This window comes from Salvelinus namaycush, unplaced genomic scaffold (genome assembly GCF_016432855.1).
Source record: "Salvelinus namaycush isolate Seneca unplaced genomic scaffold, SaNama_1.0 Scaffold20, whole genome shotgun sequence".
In the NCBI taxonomy this organism is placed as follows: Eukaryota; Metazoa; Chordata; class Actinopteri; order Salmoniformes; family Salmonidae; genus Salvelinus; species Salvelinus namaycush.
In genome coordinates, this window is record NW_024058786.1 from 192,716 (window position 1) to 216,542 (window position 23,827).

The 23,827-nt window shown below is 45.2% G+C and overlaps 1 pseudogene; it reads right to left on the minus strand.

Annotated features, from left to right (window-relative positions):
- Positions 1-3,918: 3,918 nt before the first annotated feature.
- Positions 3,919-15,633, minus strand: LOC120037972 (annotated as a pseudogene).
- Between the last annotated feature and the right edge of the window lie 8,194 nt (positions 15,634-23,827).

The following is a 23,827-nucleotide window of genomic DNA, read 5'->3' on the forward strand; positions in this document are numbered from 1 at the left end:
AGATTAGCTACCCTAGACTACCCTAGACTACACTAGGATTAGACACCCTAGACTACACTAGATTAGACTTACACTAGATTTAGACTACACTAGATTAGACTACACTAGATTAGACTATACCTAGACTTGACACTACCCTAGACTACACTAGATTAGACTACCCTATGATTTTTAGGAGACTACCCTAGATTAGACTACCCTAGATTAGACTACCTAGATTAGCTACACTGATTAGACTACACTAGATTAGACTACACTAGATTAGACTACACTAGATAGACTACACTAGATTAGACTACATAATTGACTACACTAGAACTAGACTACACTAGATTAGACTACACTAGACTACCCTAGACTACCCTAGACTACACTAGATATTGACTACCCTAGACTACACTAGATTAGACTACCTAGACTACACTAGATTAGACTACACTAGATTGACTACAATAGATTAGACTACCCTAGACTACACTAGATTAGACTACACTAGATTAGACTACACTAGATTAGACTACCCTAGATAGACTACCCTAGATTAGACTACCCTAGATTAGACTACCCTAGATTGACTACCTAGACATACACTAGATTAGACTACACTAGATTAGACTACCCTAGATTAGACTACTAGACTACCCTAGATTAGACTACCCTAGATTAGACTACCCTAGATTAGACTACCCTAGACTACACTACACTAGATAGACTACCCTAGATTAGACTACCCTAGACTACACTAGATTAGACTACACTAGATTAGACTACCCTAGATTAGACTACACTACCCTAGATTAGACTACCCTAGACTAGACTACACTACCCTAGATTAGACTACACTAGATTAGACTACCCTAGATTAGACTACCCTAGATTAGACTACACTAGATTAGCTACCCAGATTAGACTACCCTAGATTAGACTAACCTAGATTAGACTACCCTAGATTAGACTAACCCTAGACTACCCTAGATTAGACTACCCTAGATTAGACTACCAGATTAGACTACCAGATTAGACTACCCTAGATTAGACTACCCTAGATTAGAACCCTAGATTAGACTAACCTAGATTAGACTACCCTAGATTAGACTACCCTAGATTAGACTACACTAGTTAGACTACACTAGATTAGACTACCCTAGACTACACTAGATTAGACTACACTAGATTAGATACACTAGATAGACTACCCTAGATTAGACTACCCTAGATTAGACTACCCTAGATTAGACTACCCTAGATTAGACTACCCTAGACTACACTAGATTAGACTACCCTAGACTACACTAGATTAGACTACCCTAGACTACACTAGATTAGACTACCCTAGATTAGACTACCCTAGATTAGACTACACTAGATTAGACTACCCTAGATTAGACTACCCTAGATTAGACTACCCTAGATTAGACTACACTACCCTAGATTAGACTACCCTAGATTAGACTACCCTAGATTAGGACTACACTACCCTAGATTAGACTACCCTAGATTAGACTACCCTAGACTACCCTAGATTAGGACTACCCTAGATTAGACTACCCTAGATTAGACTACCCTAGATTAGACTACCCTAGACTAGACTACCCTAGATTAGACTACCCTAGACTACCCTAGATTAGACTACCCTAGACTACCCTATGCCACATGTACAATTTCAAACTTTGAATTTAAAACTCACTGATTCCAACCTCAATCCTTATTTGTAAGTGGAGATGTATTCAACAATAGATAGAAAGTAGTGACAATGCAAGAGCATTTAGTTTATACAAACAATAAAAATCTGTTGTTTGACCACATACTTAAAGGACGACACTCACCTCACATTCAACCCCCTCTTTAGCCAGGACGGCGGCTGCGTCCAGGCAGAAACCCACACACCGGGAATGTGACACGAGATGTATGTGGGTTCCTGACGAAAACACACAATGGTTGGGTACAAACGTTTTTGCATGCTTCAGAATGTAGCCATAGCCCTGACTTATTCCACATTTTGTTGTTGTTACAAACTGATTTCAACATACGGTGCATTCGGGAAAGTATTCAGACCCTTGACTTTTTCCACATTGTTACGTTACAGCCTTATCGAAAACTGATTAAAAAAAAAAGTTCCTCGTCAATCTACACACACAATACCCCATAATGACAAAGAAAAAACAGGTTTAGACATTTTTGCAAATGTACTCAACATAAAAAAACAGAAATACCTTATTTACATAAGTATTCAGACCCTTTTCTATGAGACTCGAAATTGAGCTCAGGTGCATCCTGTTTCCATTGATCGTCCTTGAGATGTTTCTACAACTTGATTGGGTCCACCTGTGGTAAATTCAATTGACTGGACATGATTTGGAAAGGCACAGACATGTCTATATACGGTCCCACAGTTGACAGTGCAGGTCAGCAAAACCAAGCCATGAGGTTAAAGGAATTGTCTGTAGAGCTCTAGACATAATTGTGTCGAGGCACATATCTGGGGAAGGGTATTAAAACATTTCTGCAGCAGTTTAAGGTCCCAAGAACACAGTGGCCTCCATCATTCTAAAATGGAATACGTTTGGAACCACCAAGACTCTTCCTAGAGCTGGCCGCCCGGCCAAACTGAGCAATTGGGGAGAAGTGTCTTGGTCAGGGATGTGACCAAGAAAACCCGATGGTCATTCTGACAGAGCTTTAAAGTTCTGTGTAGATGGGAGAACCTTCCAGAAGGACAACCATCTCTGCAGCACTCCACCAATCAGGCCTTTATGGTAGAGTGGCCAGGTGGAAGCCACTCCTCAGTAAAAGGCACATGACAGCCCACTTGAAGATTGCCAAAAGGCACCTAGACTCTAGACCATCAGAAACAAGATTCTCTGGTCTGATGAAACCAAGACTGAACTCTCTGGCCTCTATTATATTCATCACGTCTGGAGGAAACCTGGCACCATCCCTCCGGCGAAGCATGGTGGTGGCAGCATCATGCTGGGGATGTTTTTCAACATCAGGGACTGGGAGACTAGTCAGGATCGAGGGAAAGATGAACAGGGCAAAGTACAGAGAGATCCTTGATGAAAACCTGCTCCAGAGCGCTCAGGACCTCAGACTGGGGCGAAGGTTCACCTTCCAACAGGACACATGACCTTAAGCACACAGCCAAGACAACGCAGGAGTGGCTTCGGGTCACTGAAGGTCACTGAAGGTCCTTGAGTGGCCCAGCCAGAGCCCGGACTTGAACCCGATCAAACATCTTTTAAGAGACCTGAAAATATCTGTGGCGACATTCCCAATCCAACCTGAACGAGCTGAGAGGATCTGCAGAGAAGAACTCCCCAAATACAGGTGTGCCAAGCTTGTAGCGTCATACGCAAGACGACTAAAGGCTGAAATCGCTGCCAAAGTGCTTCAACCAAGTAATAAAAGGGTCTGAATACTTATGTAAATGTGATTTTCAGTTTGTTTAAAAATATATAAATTAGCAAACATTTTGGAAAAAGTTTTTTCTTTGTCATTTAGGGATATTGTGTGTAGATTGATGAGTAAAGCTGTAAAGTAACAGAATGTAAAATCAGGCTGTAACATCAAAATGTGGAAGAGTCAGGAAGTGTGAATACTTTCTGAAGGCTATCTGTAACACTGTGCAAACTCAAATGGCTCCTTTTGTAAACTACCTTTGACCAGATTTGGGACGCAGCCTATGTAGATCTCAATTAAGACATCATGCTAATTTGTTTTATCAACGATGCAATTTGCTAACAATGCTACATCTGAAAAGATTTAAGGAAATGACCAATTATCTCAATGAAATGTCAATTATGTCAATGAAATTACCAATTATGTCAATGTTTTAACAGGGGATGTTACAATGAACATTTACATATATAAAAAATATGTAAATTCCTTCTCTCCAGCTCTTGCTACTTACCTTGTTTTCTACCTTGCCTTTCCAATAGGTAAGACAAAGTCTTTATGCATAACCTCCTCAGACAGGTCAAAGGGCACAACATACATCAGCTCATTCTCCAGGAACACCACTGTTGAAGGAAAAATGCATAAAGGGTTTTCGATTAGCACGCGTCACCGTGGTTACAGCACAGGAACTTAAATGTCTACACTAATGAGCAGATCTACAGTGACCCCTCTCATCCTCGACCACCACCTCCTAGGGACCACCACCTCTAGGGACCTGGGGCGTCCTCCTAGGGACCACCACCTCCTAGGGACCCCGGGGCGTCCTCCTAGGGACCACCACCTCCTAGGGACCACCACCTCCTAGGGACCCGGGGCGTCCTCTAGGGACCACCACCTAAGGACCACACCTCCTAGGGACCTGGGCGTCCTCCTAGGGACCACCACCTCCTAGGGACCCGGGGGTCCTCTAGGGACCACCACTCCTAGGGACCCGGGGTGTCCTCCTAGGGACCACCACCTAGGACCACACCTAGGGACCGGGGCGTTCTCTTAGGGACCATCACCTCCTAGGGACCACCACTCCTAGGGACGGGGCGTTCTCCTGGGACCAACACCTCCTAGGGACCACCACCTCCTAGGGACCACCACCTAGGACCCGGGCGTTCTCCTAGGGACCACCACCTCCTAGGGACCCGGGGCGTCCTCCTAGGGACCACCACCTCCTAGGGACCACCACCTCCTAGGGACCCGGGGTGTCCTCCTAGGGACACCACCTAGGGACCACCACCTCCTAGGGACGGGGCGTTACTCTTAGGGACCACCACCTCCTAGGGACCCGGGGCGTCCTCTAGGGCACCACTCCTAGGGACCACCACCTCCTAGGGACCGGGGCGTCTTAGGGACCACCACCTCCTAGGGACCCGGGGCGTCCTCCTAGGGACCACCACCTCCTAGGGACCGGGGCGTCCTCCTAGGGACACCACCTCCTAGGGACCCGGGCGTCCTCCTAGGGACCACCACCTCCTAGGGACCCGGGGCGTCCTCCTAGGGACCACCACCTCCTAGGGACCACCACCTCCTAGGGACCCGGGGCGTCCTCCTAGGGACCACCACCTCCTAGGGACCCGGGGCGTCCTCCTAGGGACCACCACCTCCTAGGGACACACCCTCCTGGGACCCGGGGCGTCTAGGGACCACCACCTCCTAGGGACCCCGGGGGTCCTCCTAGGGTCCTGGGGGGCGTCCTCCTAGGGACCACCTCCTAGGGACCACCACCTCCTAGGGACCCCGGGGCGTCCTCCTAGGGACCACCACCTCCTAGGGACCTGGGGGTCCTCCTAGGGACCACCACCTCCTAGGGACCTGGGGCGTCCTCCTAGGGACCACCACCTCCTAGGGACCACACCTTTATGGTTAATTAGGTATGGACTGTGGACTGTGGTCCAGCTCTTGGTACCAATGTCGTACACCATGTGTGATGAACTAAACTGTACTACAGTGAGCTCAAAGTATTGGAACAGTGAAATGTTCTGTTGTTTTGTCTCTGTACTCTGTTGTTTTGTCTCTGTACTGAGGTAAAGTGCATCATGAGGGACTTTTGGTACATAGTACCCCCATTTAAGGGGACCAAAATATTGGGCCAATATCACTTATATGTGTATTAAAGTAGTCAGAGGGTAGTATTTGGCCCATATTCCTAGCAGGCAACGACTACAGCAAGATGTGACTTTACAAACTTGATGGGAATTTGCGGTTTGTTTTGGTTGTGTTCAGGATTATATGTCCACAATAGAAATTAAATGGTAAATAATGTAGTGTGTCATTTTGGAGTCACTTTACTATAAAATAATAGAATGTTTCTACATTCTTCTAAACACTTATACATTGTGGACGCTACCACGGTTACGGATAATCCTGAATGAAGCATGAATAAATTATGAGTGAGAAGGTTAGACAAATATCATACCTCGCAGAAAATGCTAACCTCCCCTGTCATTGAATTGTGAGAGGTTAGCATGTCTGGAGGTAGATATAAAATGCTAACCTCCCCTGTTATTGTAATGGGAGAGGTTAGCATGTCTTGGGGGTAGATATGAAATGCTAACCTCCCCTGTTATTGGTAATGGTGAGAGGTTAGCATGTCTTGGGGGTATGATATTGAAATGCTAACCTCCCCTGTTATTGGTAATGGTGAGAGGTTAGCATGTCTTTGGGGGTATGATATAAAATGCTAACCTCCCTGTTATTGTAATGGTGAGAGGTTAGCATGTCTTGGGGTATGATATAAAATGCTAACCTCCTCTGTTATTGTAATGGTCAGAGGTTAGCAGTGCTTGGAGGTATGATATAAAATGCTAACCTCCCCTGTTATTGTAATGGTGAGAGGTTAGCATGTCTTGGGGGTATGATATAAAATGCTAACCTCCCCTGTTATTGTAATGGTGAGAGGTTAGCATGTCTTGGGGTTATGATATAAAATGCTAACCTCCCTTGTTATTGTAATGGTGAGAGGTTAGCATGTCTGGGGATATGATATAAAATGCTAACCTCCCTGTTATTGTAATGGTGAGAGGTTAGCATGTCTTGGGGATATGATATAAAATGCTAACCTCCCTTGTTATTGTAATGGTGAGAGGTTAGCATGTCTTGGGGTTATGATATAAAATGCTAACCTCCCCTGTTATTGTAATGGTGAGAGGTTAGCATGTCTTGGGGGTATGATATAAAATGCTAACTCCCTGTTATTGTAATGGTGAGAGGTTAGCATGTCCTTGGTGGTATGATATAAAATGCTAACCTCCCTGTTTATTGTAATGGTGAGAGGTTAGCATGTCTTGGGGTATGATATAAAATGCTAACCTCCCCTGTTATTGTAATGGTGAGGAGGTAGCATGTCTTGGGGGTATGATATAAAATACTAACCTCCCCTGTTATTGTAATGGTGAGAGGTTAGCATGTCCTTGGTGGTATGATATAAAATGCTAACCTCCCCTGTTATTGTAATGGTGAGAGGTTAGCATGTCTTGGGGGTATGATATGAAATGCTAACCTCCCCTGTTATTGTAATGGTGAGAGGTTAGCATGTCTTGGGGGTATGATATAAAATGCTAACTCCCTGTTATTGTAATGGTGAGAGGTTAGCATGTCTTGGGGTATGATATAAAATGCTAACCTCCCCTGTTATTGTAATGGTGAGAGGTTAGCATGTTTGGGGGATGATATGAATGCTAACCTCCCCTGTTATTGTAATGGTGAGAGGTTAGCATGTCTTGGGGGTATGATATAAAATGCTAACCTCCCTGTTATTGTAATTGAGAGGTTAGCATGTCTTGGGGTAGATATAAAATGCTAACCTCCCCTGTTATTGTAATGTGGAGAGGTTAGCATGTCTTGGGGTATGATATAAAATGCTAACCTCCCTTGTTATTGTAATGGTGGAGGGTTAGCATGTTTGGGGTATGATATGAAATGCTAACCTCCCCTGTTATTGGTAATGGTGAGAGGTTAGCATGTCTTGGGGTATGAATAAAATGCAACCTCCCCTGTTTATGTAATGGTGAGAGGTTAGCATGTCTTGGGGTATGATATAAAATGCTAACCTCCTCTGTTATTGTAATGGTCGAGGTTAGCATGTCTTGGAGGTATGATATAAAATGCTAACCTCCCCGTTATTGTAATGGTGAGAGGTTAGCATGTCTTGGGGGTATGATATAAAATGCTAACTTCCCTGTTATTGTAATGGTGAGAGGTTAGCATGTCTTGGGGTTATGATATAAAATGCTAACCTCCGCTGTTATTGTAATGGTGAGAGGTTAGCATGTCGGGGTATGATATAAAATGCTAACCTCCTCTGTTATTGTAATGGTCAGAGGTTAGCATGTCTTGGAGGTATGATTAAAAATGCTAACCTCCCCTGTTATTGTAATGGTGAGAGGTTAGCATGTCTTGGGGGTATGATATAAAATGCTAACTTCCCCGTTATTGTAATGGTGAGAGGTTAGCATGTCTTGGGGGTATGATATAAAATGCTAACCTCCCTTGTTATTGTAATGGTGAGAGGTTAGCATGTCTTGGGGGTATGATATAAAATGCTAACCTCCTCTGTTATTGTAATGGTGAGAGGTTAGCATGTCTTGGGGGGGATATTAAAAGGTAACCTCCCCGTTATTGTAATGGTGAGAGGTTAGCAGTCTTGGGGATATGATATAAAATGCTAACCTCCCCTGTTATGTAATGGTGAGAGGTTAGCATGTCTTGGGGGTATGATAAAAAATGCTAACCTCCCCTGTTATTGTAATGGTGAGAGGTTAGCATGTCTTGGGGGTATGATATAAAATGCTAACCTCCCCTGTTATTGTAATGGTGAGAGGTTAGCATGTCTTGGGGGTATGATATAAAAATGCTAACCTCCCCTGTTATTGTAATGGTGAGAGGTTAGCATGTCCTTGGTGGTATGATATAAAATGCTAACCTCCCCTGTTATTGTAATGGTGAGAGGTTAGCATGTTTGGGGATATGATATAAAATGCTAACCTCCCTTGTTATTGTGAGAGTTTAGCATGTCTTGTGGGTTTGAGATTTGTGCGTTTGTAACTTTCACTCAGTGCTGGAGTACAGAGACAAAACACAAAATGTGTCACTGTCCCAATACTTTTGGAGCTCACTTGATCTCCAAAACTTTGAGGTAGCGGGGAGATAAGATGCAAGGAACATGGAAAGACAAAATGGACCCTAGTCCCCAGAAGTAGTGCACTATATAGGGAATGGAGGCATTTGGTAAAGGTTATTGCTCACCAGGGTTGTTGTCCCTGATAGCTGCTTTGAGGGGTCCTCTGGCGTCCTCAGCGCTCCAGGGACGATTACTTTGAGGCCGGGGCCGTGGCCGTACCAGGCAGCAAAACACTGGGAGTGTTGGGCGCCACACCTGCAGACAGAGGAACCAAAATAACATTCTTTACCCAACGACATTTCAACTATCCCAGAAGAAAATAAGAGACGCTCAGTGTTTCCCCATGCAGATCCAAAGAGAGAGACGCTAGTGTTCCCCATGCCGATCCAAAGAGAGAGACGCTAGTGTTTCCCCATGCCGATCCAAAGAGACGCTAGTGTTTCCCATGCCGATCCAAAGAGAGAGAGCTAGTGTTTCCCCATGCGATCAAAGAGAGACGCTAGTGTTTCCCCATGCCGATCCAAAGAGAGACAGCTAGTGTTTTCCCATGCAGATCCAAAGAGACGCTAGTGTTTCCCCATGCCGATCCAAAGAGACGCTAGTGTTTCCCCATGCCGATCCAAAGAGCCGCTAGTGTTCCCCATGCCGATCCAAAGAGAGAGCCATAGTGTTTCCCCATGCCGATCCAAAGAGACGCTAGTGTTTCCCCATGCGATCCAAAGAGAGAGACGCTAGTGTTTCCTCATGCAGATCCAAAGAGAGACGCTAGTGTTTCCCATGCGATCCAAAGAAAGAGACGCTAGTGTTTCCCCATGCCGATCCAAAGAGACGCTAGTGTTTCCCCATGCCGATCCAAAGAAAGAGACGCTAGTGTTTCCCATGCGATCCAAAGAAGAGACGCTAGTGTTTCCCCATGCCGATCCAAAGAAAGAGACGCTAGTGTTTCCCCATGGCCGATCCAAAGAAAGAGACGCTAGTGTTTCCCCATGCCGATCCAAAGAGACGCTAGTGTTTCCCCATGTTGATCCAAAGAGAGAGACGCTAGTGGTTCCCCATGCTGATCCAAAGAGAAGCTAGTGTTTCCCATGCCGATCCAAAGAAAGAGACGCTAGTGTTTCCCCATGCGATCCAAAGAAAGAGACGCTAGTGTTTCCCAATGCTGATCCAAAGAGACGCTAGTGTTTCCCCATGCCGATCCAAAGAAGAGACGCTAGTGTTTCCCATGCCATCCAAAGAGAGAACGCTAGTGTTTCCCATGCGATCCAAAGAGACGCTAGTGTTTCCCCATGCCGATCCAAAGAGACGCTAGTGTTTCCCATGCCAATCCAAAGAGAGAGACGCTAGTGTTTCCCCATGCCGATCCAAAGAGAGACGACTAGTGTTTCCCCATGCCGATCCAAAGAGAGAGACGCTAGTGTTCCCATGCCGATCCAAAGAGAGAGACGCTAGTGTTTCCCCATGCCGATCCAAAGAGAGAGACGCTAGTGTTTCCCCATGCCAATCCAAAGAGACGCTAGTGTTTCCCCATGCGATCCAAAGAGATGTAGTGTTTTTCCCTAGCACGAAGACACTTGATTAAACTAATCATTTCATTCAAGCCTTTGCTAACAGGTGTGTTAGCGCGAGGGCAATACGTCCCAAGGACCAGGATTGGGGAAAACAACTGGCATAGATGTTTGTTTATTTACCTGCCGAGGAGCCGTTGGGACCACGGAACACAATGGGGACAGGCTGGGCTCCGGCTGACATGTAGTAGGTCTTAGCAGCTGAGTTGATTACCTGGTCGATGGCTTGCATGGAAAAGTTCCGGTCATGAACTCACAGATTGGCCTCAACCCAGCCTGGAAACAAGGAGGAGAAGATGGTTGAGTCTAGTACTATATTGTGTACTTTTTCCTAGGGCCATAAGGCTCTGGTCAAAAGTATTGCACTATGTAGGGAGTAGGGTGCACTATGTAGGGGCAGGGCGCACTATGTAGGGTGACTATGTAGGTGGGTAGGGTGCACTATGTAGGGGGCCTATGTAGGGCAGGGTGCACTATGTAGGGGGTAGGGTGCACTACGTAGGGGTAGGGTGCCCTACGTAGGGGCAGGGTGCCCTATGTAGGGTGCACTATGTAGGGGTAGGGTGCCATTGTAGGGGGTAGGGTGCCCTATGTAGGGGGTATGGTGCCCTATGTAGGATGCAGGGTGCCCTATGTAGGATGCAGGGTCCCTATGTAGGATGCAGGGTGCCCTATGTAGGAGCAGGGTGCCCTATGTAGGATGCAGGGTGCCCTATGTAGGATGCAGGGTGCCTATGTAAGGGGTAGGGTGCCTATGTAGGGGTAGGGTGCACTATGTAGGGGGTAGGGTGCACTATGTAGGGTGCACTATGTAGGGGGTAGGGGCACTATGTAGGATGCCCTATGTAGGGGGCAGGGCGCCCTATGTAGGGAGCAGGGTGCACTATGTAGGATGCCCTATGTAGGATGCAGGGTGCCCTATGTAGGATGCAGGGTGCCCTATGTAGGATGCATGTAGGGGGCAGGGTGCCCTATGTAGGGATGCAGGGTGCCCTATGTAGATTGCAGGGTGCCCTATGTAGGATGCCCTATATAGGGGGTAGGGTGCCCTATGTGAGGGTGTATAGTAGATGCCTATGTAGAGGGTAGGGTGCACTATGTAGGGGGTAGGGTGCCATTTGGTATGCCCTTAATGAGAAGTCTCATCTTCCTAACACGAACAGACATTCAAATTGGGTAGTGAAGATAGCTTGTACAATGATACTTTCTATAAGAATAGGACATTTCCATAGATCCATTATAATAACAATACTAATTGACTTACGAATGCCGCACCAACGGCAATGCCTGCAAAGCCCTCTGTAAGGGAGAAAATGCATCTGTTACAACACGTTCCAGAGCCATCACATAGGGCCGCAACACGTTCCAGGTCCATCACATTAGGGTTGCAACACGTTCTAGAGCCCATCACATTAGGGCCGCAAACACGTTCTAGGCCCATCACATTTAGGGCCGCAACACGTTCTAGAGCCCACACATTTAGGGTCGCAACACGTTCTAGAGCCCATTACATTTAGGGCCGCACAAGTTCTAGAGCCCATCACATTTAGGGCCGCAACACGTTCTAGAGCCCATCACATTAGGGCCGCAACACGTTCTAGAGCCCATTACATTAGGACCGCAACACGTTCTAGAGCCCACATTAGGGTCGCAACCCGTTCTAGAGCCATCACATTAGGGTTCGCAACACGTTCTAGAGCCCATCACATTTAGGGGCCGCAACACGTTCTAGAGCCCATCACGTTTAGGGTCGCACACGTTCTAGAGCCCATCACATTTAGGGCCGCAACAAGTTCTAGAGCCATACATTTAGGGTCGCAACACGTTCTAGAGCCCATCACATTTAGGTCGCAACACGTTCTAGAGCCCATACATTTAGGGTCGCAACACGTTCTAGAGCCATCACGTTTAGGGTCGCAACACACAAAAAAGAAACAAAACAGCATTGTCTTGTTTACAGTGCGTTTGTTTTACCTCTGTGATTGCGTGTCGATGATTCGTGTCTCCGTATTTCTTCACAGTCCCCTGCCTCACCTACAAATTCACAAAAGTCAGGAGAAAAACACCAATCAACTAGTCAAAATGATCAGTTTGAACAAAATACATTTCAAATATATTGTAAACAATAATATCATGGAACAAAATACATACAAAATACATATACAATAACAAATATAGCAGAACAAATATACTGAACGAAAATAAACGCAACAATTTCATTGATTTTATGAGGTACAGTTCATGTGAGGAAATCAGTCAATTTAAATAAATAAATTAGGCCTAATCTATGGATTTCACACGACTGGGAATACACATGCATCTGTTGGTCACAGATACCTTTAAAAAATGTGCCACACAATTGGACCTCAGTCTTTCTGTGCATTCAAATCACCATCGATAAAATGCAAAACGAAAACATTTTCCCATTGTCTGTATCTTTTGCCTGCCCATACCATACCCCACCACGGAGCACAAAGGAGAACTGCTCACTAACAGGGATGTAAAACATTTGTTCACAAAATTTGAGAAAGATAAGCTTTTTTTTGTGCTTATGGAACATTTCTGGATTTTTAAAAATTTCAGCTCATGAAACATGGGACCAACACTTTACATGTTGCATTTATATTTTTTGTTAGTGTATATTTATTTAAACAACTTTTGAAATCAGCATCTCGATTTGCATGTAGTTGTCATTGTGGACTCATACCTTGTAGGCTCATCATACTGGGCCACTCCTCACCCAGAAGGAAGACTCTCTCATCCCTCCAGTTCCTCGTCCATCGCCTGGTTGAGCGCATCTCGGACATTCACCTGAAATAGAGACACACACGTTGTGACATTACAAAATGACTTGATAATAAAATCATAATAGATTCCGTTTATATAGCCCTTTTGATTACAAGCAGAATCTGTCGCTTTAAAGATCAAAACTAGTGCAGAGACGGGGGTCTAGCAACATAACTCCTTCCCCACCAGAGACCGGGGTTCAATCCCACTACAAAACGTCATACTGTTTCTCCCATCTCTCTGTCTACCTCGATGTGATTTCAGAACTGTTTAATAAAGTGGGGATGGTGTTAGGGGGGTATAGAGGATCTGGAGGTGTTATTCCACAGAAGAAGATCGGCAGCAGTATCTTGAGCGGAGATATGACATACATTGACTACAACAAAAATGACATACATGTGACTACATCAATGACTATACACGAAACAGTGAATCAGACTACTGTACATACAAAAATGCCCGATTTGATTACATACAAGATGAAATACATTCGACATTTAATAAATGGCTGCTGTGACTACAGCCGAGGACAAAACGGCAGTTTACCTAAAAACCATCAGTCGTTCAATCTTCTCGGTGTAACAGTTGGGATAATGGCCAACGGGGGTACAACATTTCTCAAACCTGGATTGAGGTAACCAGTTTTCCAAAAAATGTATAGTGCCGGCTCTGCGGTGTCTTAATCTACGATAGCGCAGCTGGATGTAAACGGGTCGGATCTATTGCCTAAGTCAGGCCTTGACATTCCACATGGACACAACGTTCATCATAGCCCGTAAACTGGTTAACATTTCATGATTTCTTTAATCTACATGTTACCGTATAAGCTATGACTGCTTTTCTTAACAGCACTTGCTAGTAGTGAACACAGTTGACAGCTGCGGTGAAGGTTATTAGCTAGATTAGCAAAGATGCTAGCTAGTTCTCAACTGCACAGCCGCTGAGAGGTCTTGCTGAACTCTCTACGCAGGACCACCGAAACGGCACTCTACACAAGACAAGAAAGAAAATAGCTCTCGTTAAGGTCTCATCCTTATTTGAACAATATAATTGTCTGAACTTTGAATAAAAAGGTATAAACACCTTCCCGGAGCGAAGAAAAACCTAATCGACGCCATCTTTGACTGTTCCTGTGTGAGGGAGACGACTTGTCCTGTAAAAGGATCAGATCCAATCAGAGCGTTTCTTTGCGAGACAGTCTAGGGCAATCGGTGTCGAAAAACCAATCACGACCATTCTCATTAAGGAAGCGGAAGAACTCAGAGATTACTTGTAGAGCTGGGTGATACCTGTATAGTTGAGCTGGGGTGATACCTGTATAGTAGAGCTGGGTGATACCTGTATATTAGAGCTGGGTGATACCTGTATAGTAGAGCTGGGTGATACCTGCTCACTAGAGCTGGGTGATACCTGCTCACTAGAGCTGGGTGATACCTGTATAGTAGAGCTGGGTGATACCTGTATATTAGAGCTGGGTGATACCTGCTCACTAGAGCTGGGTGATACCTGTATAGTAGAGCTGGGTGATACCTGTATAGTTGAGCTGGGTGATACCTGCTCACTAGAGCTGGGTGATACCTGTATATTAGAGCTGGGTGATACCTGTATATTAGAGCTGGGTGATACCTGCTCACTAGAGCTGGGTGATACCTGCTCACTAGAGCTGAGGTGAGACCTGTTATAGTAGAGCTGGTGATTACCTGTATATTAGAGCTGGGTGATTACCTGCTTAACTAGAGCTGGGTGATTACCTGTATAGTAGAGCTGGGTGATACTTGTATAGAGTGAGCTGGGGATACATGCTCACTAGAGCTGGGTGATACCTGTATATTAAGAGCTGGGTGATACCTGCTCACTAGAGCTGGGTGATACCTGTAATATTAGAGCTCGTAGGGATGCATACCCTGCTCACTAGAGCTGGGTGATACCTGGATATTAGAGCTGGGTGATACCTGTATAGTAGAGCTGGGTGATACCTGCTCACTAGAGCTGGGTGATACCTGGATATTAGAGCTGGGTGATACCTGTATATTAGAGCTGGGTGATACCTGCTCACTAGAGCTGGGTGATACCTGTATATTAGAGCTGGGTGATACCTGTATATTAGAGCTGGGTGATACCTGTATAGTAGAGCTGGGTGATACCTGTATAGTAGAGCTGGGTGATACCTGTATATTAGAGCTGGGTGATACCTGTATAGTAGAGCTGGGTGATACCTGTATAGTTGAGCTGGGGTGATACCTGTATATTAGAGCTGGGTGATACCTGTATATTAGAGCTGGGTGATACCTGTATATTAGAGCTGGGTGATACCTGTATATTAGAGCTGGGTGATACCTGCTCACTAGAGCTGGGTGATACCTGCATACTAGAGGTGGGCGATACCTGCATACTAGAGGTGTGGCGATACCTGCATACGAGAGGTGTGGCGATACCTGCATACTAGAGGTGGGGCGATACCTGCATACTAGAGGTGGGGCGATACCTGCATACTAGAGGTGGGGCGATACCTGCATACTAGAGGTGTGGCGATACCTGCATGCTAGAGGTGTGGCGATACCTGCATACTAGAGGTGGGGCGATACCTGCATACTAGAGGTGGGGCGATACCTGCATACTAGAGGTGGGCGATACCTGCATACTAGAGGTGGGGCGATACCTGCATACTAGAGGTGTGGCGATACCTGCATACGAGAGGTGTGGCGATACCTGCATACTAGAGGTGGGGCGATACCTGCATACTAGAGGTGGGGCGATACCTGCATACTAGAGGTGGGGCGATACCTGCATACTAGAGGTGGGGCGATACCTGCATACTAGAGGTGGGGCGATACCTGCATACTAGAGGTGGGGCGATACCTGCATACTAGAGGTGGGGCGATACCTGCATACTAGAGGTGGGGCGATACCTGCATACTAGAGGTGGGCGATACCTGCATACTAGAGGTGTGGCGATACCTGCATACGAGAGGTGTGGCGATACCTGCATACTAGAGGTGGGGCGATACCTGCATACTAGAGGTGGGGCGATACCTGCATACTAGAGGTGGGGCGATACCTGCATACTAGAGGTGTGGCGATACCTGCATGCTAGAGGTGTGGCGATACCTGCATACTAGAGGTGGGGCGATACCTGCATACTAGAGGTGGGGCGATACCTGCATACTAGAGGTGGGCGATACCTGCATACTAGAGGTGTGGCGATACCTGCATGCTAGAGGTGGGGCGATACCTGCATGCTAGAGGTGGGGCGATACCTGCATACTAGAGGTGGGGCGATACCTGCATACTAGAGGTGGGGCGATACCTGCATACTAGAGGTGGGCGATACCTGCATACTAGAGGTGGGGCGATACCTGCATACTAGAGGTGGGGCGATACCTGCATACTAGAGGTGTGTCGATACCTGCACACTAGAGGTGGGACGATACCTGCACACTAGAGGTGGGGCGATACCTGCACACTAGAGGTGGGGCGATACCTGCACACTAGAGGTGGGGCGATACCTGCACACTAGAGGTGGGGCGATACCTGCACACTAGACGTGGGGCGATACCTGCATACTAGAGGTGGGGCAATACCTGCATACTAGAGGTGGGGCAATACCTGCATACTAGAGGTGAGGCGATATAGACATAAATTTATATCACAATAAATTGACTGAATTATCACAATAACGATAAATAGAACAATCCGTTTATAACAATGTGCCCCTAAATTACTTTTCATATAACTCTTAAAACTACTACTACTACTAGTCTGAATGTTGTAGGTATCAATTGCCACATTAGCAATGTTAGTCCATGTTAGTAGACCTTTTTTCATGTCAAACGTCACTTTTCTGTAAACTACCTATTCATTATTATCTGTAAAATGTCCTCGATAAGTGTTTTGTTCGGTCGTCATGATAATTGTACACCTTTTTTGTCCGTGTGATATAGGAATATGACACTACTTCATCAACTGACCCCTTGTTCCGCTACGTCCTCAACTTCCTCCGCTCCTTGGAGCTGACGTTACCTTACAACTTAACGGAGATGGATCTGCTGCAGAAGGTAGCCTAGAGGTTAGAGAGGCGGGCCAGCAACCAGAGGGTTGCCAGGTTCGAATCTCGGGCACCAACTGGGCAAAATCTGTTGGGGAGTGAACTTTCAAAGGTTGTGTTGCTGGTATCGGTATCCTAGATACAAAATCCTACCGTTGTGCCCTTGAGCCAACCACTTAACCCCTCAACTGTTCCAGGGGAGCTGCACTGCATCTGACCCATTCCTATGTGTAGAATAAATTAATCTGTTGACAATAAAGTACTTTTCTTCCTTGAAGGAGACAGACTTCTACCAGATTGAGCCGCTGATCCAGTCTTTCTCCGACACTAAACCCCTGTACCCCCTGGACCGATACGATGAGGTGGTCGAACAGGCTTCTGCATCAGGAACACTATGGTTCATCTCTAAACAGGGCTTCTGCATCTGGAACACTAGGGTTCACCTCTAAACAGGGCTTCTGCATCATGAACACTAGGGTTAATCTCTAAATAGGGCTTCTGCATTATGAACACTAGGGTTCATCTCTAAACAGGGCTTCTGCATCAGGAACACTATGGTTCATCTCTAAACAGGGCTTCTGCATCAGGAACACTAGGGTTCGCCTCTAAACAGGGCTTCTGCATCAGGAACACTAGGGTTCGCCTCTAAACAGGGCTTCTGCATCAGGAACACTAGGGTTCATCTCTAAACAGGGCTTCTGCATCAGGAACACCAGGGTTCATCTCTAAACAGGGCTTCTGCATCAGGAACACTAGGGTTCATCTCTAAACAGGGCTTCTGCATCAGGAACACTAGGGTTCATCTCTAAACAGGGCTTATGCATCAGGAACACTAGGGTTCATCTCTAAACAGGGCTTCTGCATCAGGAACACTAGGGTTCGCCTCTAAACAGGGCTTCTGCATCAGGAACACTAGGGTTCACCTCTAAACAGGGCTTCTGCATCAGGAACACTATGGTTCATCTCTAAACAGGGCTTCTGCATCAGGAACACTAGGGTTCGCCTCTAAACAGGGCTTCTGAATCAGGAACACTAGGGTTCGCCTCTAAACAGGGCTTCTGCATCAGGAACACTAGGGTTCACCTCTAAACAGGGCTTCTGCATCAGGAACACTAGGGTTCATCTCTAAACAGGGCTTCTGCATCAGGAACAATAGGGTTCACCTCTAAACAGGGCTTCTGCATCAGGAACACTATGGTTCATCTCTAAACAGGGCTTCTGCATCAGGAACACTAGGGTTCGCCTCTAAACAGGGCTTCTGAATCAGGAACACTAGGGTTCGCCTCTAAACAGGGCTTCTGCATCAGGAACACTAGGGTTCACCTCTAAACAGGGCTTCTGCATCAGGAACACTAGGGTTCATCTCTAAACAGGGCTTCTGCATCAGGAACAATAGGGTTCACCTCTAAACAGGGCTTCTGCATCAGGAACACTAGGGTTAATCTCTAAACAGGGCTTCTGCATCAGGAACACTAGGGTTCACCTCTAAACAGGGCTTCTGCATCAGGAACACTAGAGTTCACCTCTAAACAGGGCTTCTGCATCAGGGACACTAGGTTTGCCTCTAAACAGGGCTTCTACATCAGGAACACTAGGGTTTATCTCTAAACAGGGCTTCTGCATCAGGAACAATAGGGTTAATCTCTAAACAGGGCTTCTGCATCAGGAACACTATGGTTCATCTCTAAACAGGGCTTCTGCATCAGGAACACTAGAGTTCACCTCTAAACAGGGCTTCTACATCAGGGACACTAGGGTTTGCCTCTAAACAGGGCTTCTGCATCAGGAACACTAGGGTTCACCTCTAAACAGGGCTTCTGCATCAGGAACACTAGGGTTCATCTCTAAACAGGGCTTCTGCATCAGGAACAATAGGGTTCACCTCTAAACAGGGCTTCTGCATCAGGAACACTATGGTTCATCTCTAAACAGGGCTTCTGCATCAGGAACACTAGGGTTCGCCTCTAAACAGGGCTTCTGAATCAGGAACACTAGGGTTCGCCTCTAAACAGGGCTTCTGCATCAGGAACACTAGGGTTCACCTCTAAACAGGGCTTCTGCATCAGGAACACTAGGGTTCATCTCTAAACAGGGCTTCTGCATCAGGAACAATAGGGTTCACCTCTAAACAGGGCTTCTGCATCAGGAACACTAGGGTTAATCTCTAAACAGGGCTTCTGCATCAGGAACACTAGGGTTCACCTCTAAACAGGGCTTCTGCATCAGGAACACTAGAGTTCACCTCTAAACAGGGCTTCTGCATCAGGGACACTAGGTTTGCCTCTAAACAGGGCTTCTACATCAGGAACACTAGGGTTTATCTCTAAACAGGGCTTCTGCATCAGGAACAATAGGGTTAATCTCTAAACAGGGCTTCTGCATCAGGAACACTATGGTTCATCTCTAAACAGGGCTTCTGCATCAGGAACACTAGAGTTCACCTCTAAACAGGGCTTCTACATCAGGGACACTAGGGTTTGCCTCTAAACAGGGCTTCTGCATCAGGAACACTAGGGTTTATCTCTAAACAGGGCTTCTGCATCAGGAACACTATGGTTCATCTCTAAACAGGGCTTCTGCATCAGGAACACTAGGGTTCGCTTCTAAACAGGGCTTCTGCATCAGGAACACTAGGGTTCGCCTCTAAACAGGGCTTCTGCATCAGGAACACTAGGGTTCACCTCTAAACAGGGCTTCTGCATCAGGAACACTAGGGTTAATCTCTAAACAGGGCTTCTGCATCAGGAACACTAGGGTTCACCTCTAAACAGGGGCTTCTGCATCAGGAACACTAGGGTTCACCTCTAAACAGGGGCTTCTGCATCAGGAACACTAGGGTTCATCTCTAAACAGGGCTTCTGCATCAGGAACACTATGGTTCATCTCTAAACAGGGCTTCTGCATCAGGAACACTAGGGTTCGCTTCTAAACAGGGCTTCTGCATCAGGAACACTAGGGTTCACCTCTAAACAGGGCTTCTGCATCAGGAACACTAGGGTTAATCTCTAAACAGGGCTTCTGCATCAGGAACACTAGGGTTCACCTCTAAACAGGGGCTTCTGCATCAGGAACACGATGGTTCATCTCTAAACAGGGCTTCTGCATCAGGAACACTAGGGATCATCTCTAAACAGGGCTTCTGCATCAGGAACACTAGGGTTCATCTCTAAACAGGGCTTCTGCATCAGGAACACTAGGGTTCATCTCTAAACAGGGCTTCTGCATCAGGAACACTAGGGATCATCTCTATACAGGGCTTCTGCATCAGGAACACTAGGGATCATCTCTAAACAGGGCTTCTGCATCAGGAACACTAGGGATCATCTCTAAACAGGGCTTCTGCATCAGGAACACTAGGGTTCATCTCTAAACAGGGCTTCTGCATCAGGAACACTAGGGTTCACCTCTAAACAGGGCTTCTGCATCAGGAAGGTTGGTATGGAATTCAGCAACAGTGTTTGTAATGATTGTAGTCTACAGTCCTCAAAGGCCTAGGTGGGGCCCAGTTGATGACTGCCTTGACTGTATGTGGCACATACTGATATTATGATAATTATGATGACAATAATCACGATCATTTTTACAAAGAGCTTTTCATCATATAGCAGCGTTTTAATTATATAGCACTTTCATAACCATGTTTAGACATGCGTGAGTGATGGGGTACGACGGTACGTAGAGATCATAGGTTACGTCCCAAATGGCACTCTATTCCTGACATAATACACTACTTTTGGCCAGAGCCCTATGGACCCAATTGGGATGCACACATATGGAGAATTTCAATTGGTTTTGATTCACCTCTTGCCTCCTCTCCTCCCTCCTCTTCTATCCTCCCTCCTCTCCACCCTCCTCTCCTCCCGTCTCTCCTTGCCCTCTCTCCTGCCCCCTCTTCACCCTCCTCTCCTTCCTTCTCTCCTGCCTCCTCTCCTCCCTCCTCTTTTGCCTCCTCTCCTCCCGTCTCTCCTTGCCCCCTCTCCACCATCCTCTCCTGTCTTCTCTCCACCCTCCTCTCCTCCCTCTCCTCCCGTCTCTCCTTATAACTATTACAGATTAATTACACCCCTCAGTTTCTCTCAGCCCATCCCACCTATCTCCATAGATCACCTTCTCTCCTGATTTCCATGAGCCATTTATTTTTCAGCTGTGCTGTGCTGCTGATGTCTTATATACATTTGGAATCTCTCTAATCGTATATTATCAACAAATTGTGATTTTTTAAAAATGCATATTTTTTGCTAAAAGTAATATGTTGTTGATCGATTGACTATGGCTTTCCAGATCACCCAACAGTGCTATTTGTAGGATTAATTTTACAACAATATTATGACTTTTTAGCCACTCCTGAACCTGTTAGTCGAAACCAGCTACAATAACAAAATAGATAGATATCTGCACAGCTAAATCTGCTGACATGGTTGTATGCCCCATGTACTGTATATAACATTTGGTTGGTAGCAAGAATTTGGTATAATAATTTTAATTGAAAAACTTGAATTGTTGAATCAATCATTGTTTTGTACAATACCAGTCAAAAGTTTGGACACACCTACTCATTCAAGGGTTTTTCTTTATTTGTACTATTTTCTACAATGTAGAATAATAGTGAAGACATCAAAACTATGAAAAAACACATATGGAATCACGTAGTAACCAGAAAATGTTAAACAAATCTAAATATATTTTAGATTTTAGATTCTTCAAAGTAGCCACCCTTTTGCCTTGATGACAGCTTTGCACACTCTTGGCATTCTCTCAACCAGCTTCACATGGAATGCTTTTCCAACAGTCTTGAAGGATTCCCACATATTCTGAGCACTTGTTGGCTGCTTTTCCTTCACTCTACGGTCCAACTCATGCCAAACCATCTCAATTGGGTTGAGGTAAGGTGACGCAGCACTCCATCACTCTCTATCTTGGTAAAATAGCCCTTACACAGCCTGGAGGTGTGTTGGGTCATTGTCCTTTTGAAAAACAAATGATAGTCCCACTAAGTGCAAACCAGATGGGATGGCATATCACTGCAGAATGCTGTGGTAGACGTGCTGGTTAAGTGTGCCTTGAATTCTAAATAAATCCCTGACAGTGTCACTGGCAAAGCACCCCCACACCATCACACCTCCTCCTCCATGCTTCAGGGTGGGAACCACACATGCGGAGATCATCCGTTCACCTACTCTGCATCTCACAAAGACACGGCGGTTGGAACCAAAAATCTCAAATTTGGACTCATCAGACCAAAGGACAGATTTCCACCGGTCTAATGACCATTGCTCGTGTTTCTGCCCAAACAAGTCTCTTCTTATTATTGGTGTCCTTTAGTAGTAGTTTCTTTGCAGCAATTCGACCATGAAGGCCTGATTCACACAGTCTCCTCTGAACAGTTGATGTTGAGATGTGTCTGTTACTTTAATTTGGGCTGCATTCTGAGGCTGGTAACTCTAATGAACTTATCCTCTGCAGCAGAGGTAACTCTGGGTCTTCCTTTTCTGTGGCGGTCCTCATGAGAGCCAGTTTCATCATAGCGCTTGATGGTTTTTGCGACTGCACTTGAAGAAACTTTCAAAGTTCTTGAAATTTTCCAAATTGACTGACCTTCATGTCTTAAAGTAATGATGGACTGTTGTTTCTCTTCGCTTATTTGAGCTGTTTTTGCCATAATATGGACTTGGTCTTTTACCAAATATGGCTATCTTCTGTATACCATCCCTACCTTGTCACAACACAACTAATTGGCTGAAACGCATTAAGAAGGAAACAAATTCCACAAATTTACTTTTAACAAGGCACACCTGTTAATTGAAATGCATTTCAGGTGACTACCTCATGAAGCTGTTTGAAAGAATGCCAAGAGTGTGCAAAGCTTTCATCAAGGCAAAGGATGGCTACTTTGAAGAATCTCAAATATAAAATATATTTAGATTTGTTTAACACTTTTTTTTGTTACTACATGATTCCATAAGTGTTATTTCATAGTGTTGATGTCTTTACTATTATTCTACAATGTAGAAAATAGTAAAAATAAAGAAAAACCCTTGAATGAGTAGGTGTGTCTAAACTTCTGACTGGTACTGTATATCAGTTCATAAACCAAAGTGCCATTGGATCGGAACATCGAAGATGTCTTCACAGCTTTTTTGTAACCTGTGTGGCGCAGCTGTCAGCATTTTTGTCCTCAAATGGAACTGGTAAAAAAAATATGTTTATGCCAATACATTTTCATGTGAATATGCATTGTACAAGAGAGTCCGTCTTCAGTTTGTCTGTCTTGCTGTCTTTCTTGTGGCAATACTGTAACCGTCTTTCAAAGTGCCAGAGCCTTTATGACATGAAATTCACTATAAAAAAAAATAACCATAAAAAGATGCTAACGTCAAGCTGTGCACGCCTCATTAGTCTGAAAATACCGTTCATGATGTGTATCATTAGATATAAATTGTATGCAATACGGCAAATATATTCACAGATGTATTATGTCAAAAATAATAACTTGTCCCCCGAATTGCATAACTTCATCAACCTACACGACATGGAAACTCCATTGCTACGTTGCCTCTTAGTGAATTTATTTATATCCCTTTGATGTAAAGATGACCGCAATAAATATATATATCAGAATTGCCATTAAATTGCATTGAAATAAGAGTTGCCTAATATATCATGTGTGTACATATTTAATATCAAATATACTACATGTTCAAGATTTTCTAAATACTAGAAACGTTTCTGCGCACCCACTTATCCGCATATCCAATGAAACAAGTGCAATCGAAGAACATGCCATCTTTTTTTTCTGGCGTCCATTGCGCCTATCGAACGCTTTCAAATCCGTGAGGGCGAGTGAACAATGGCTTAGTTAGGGAG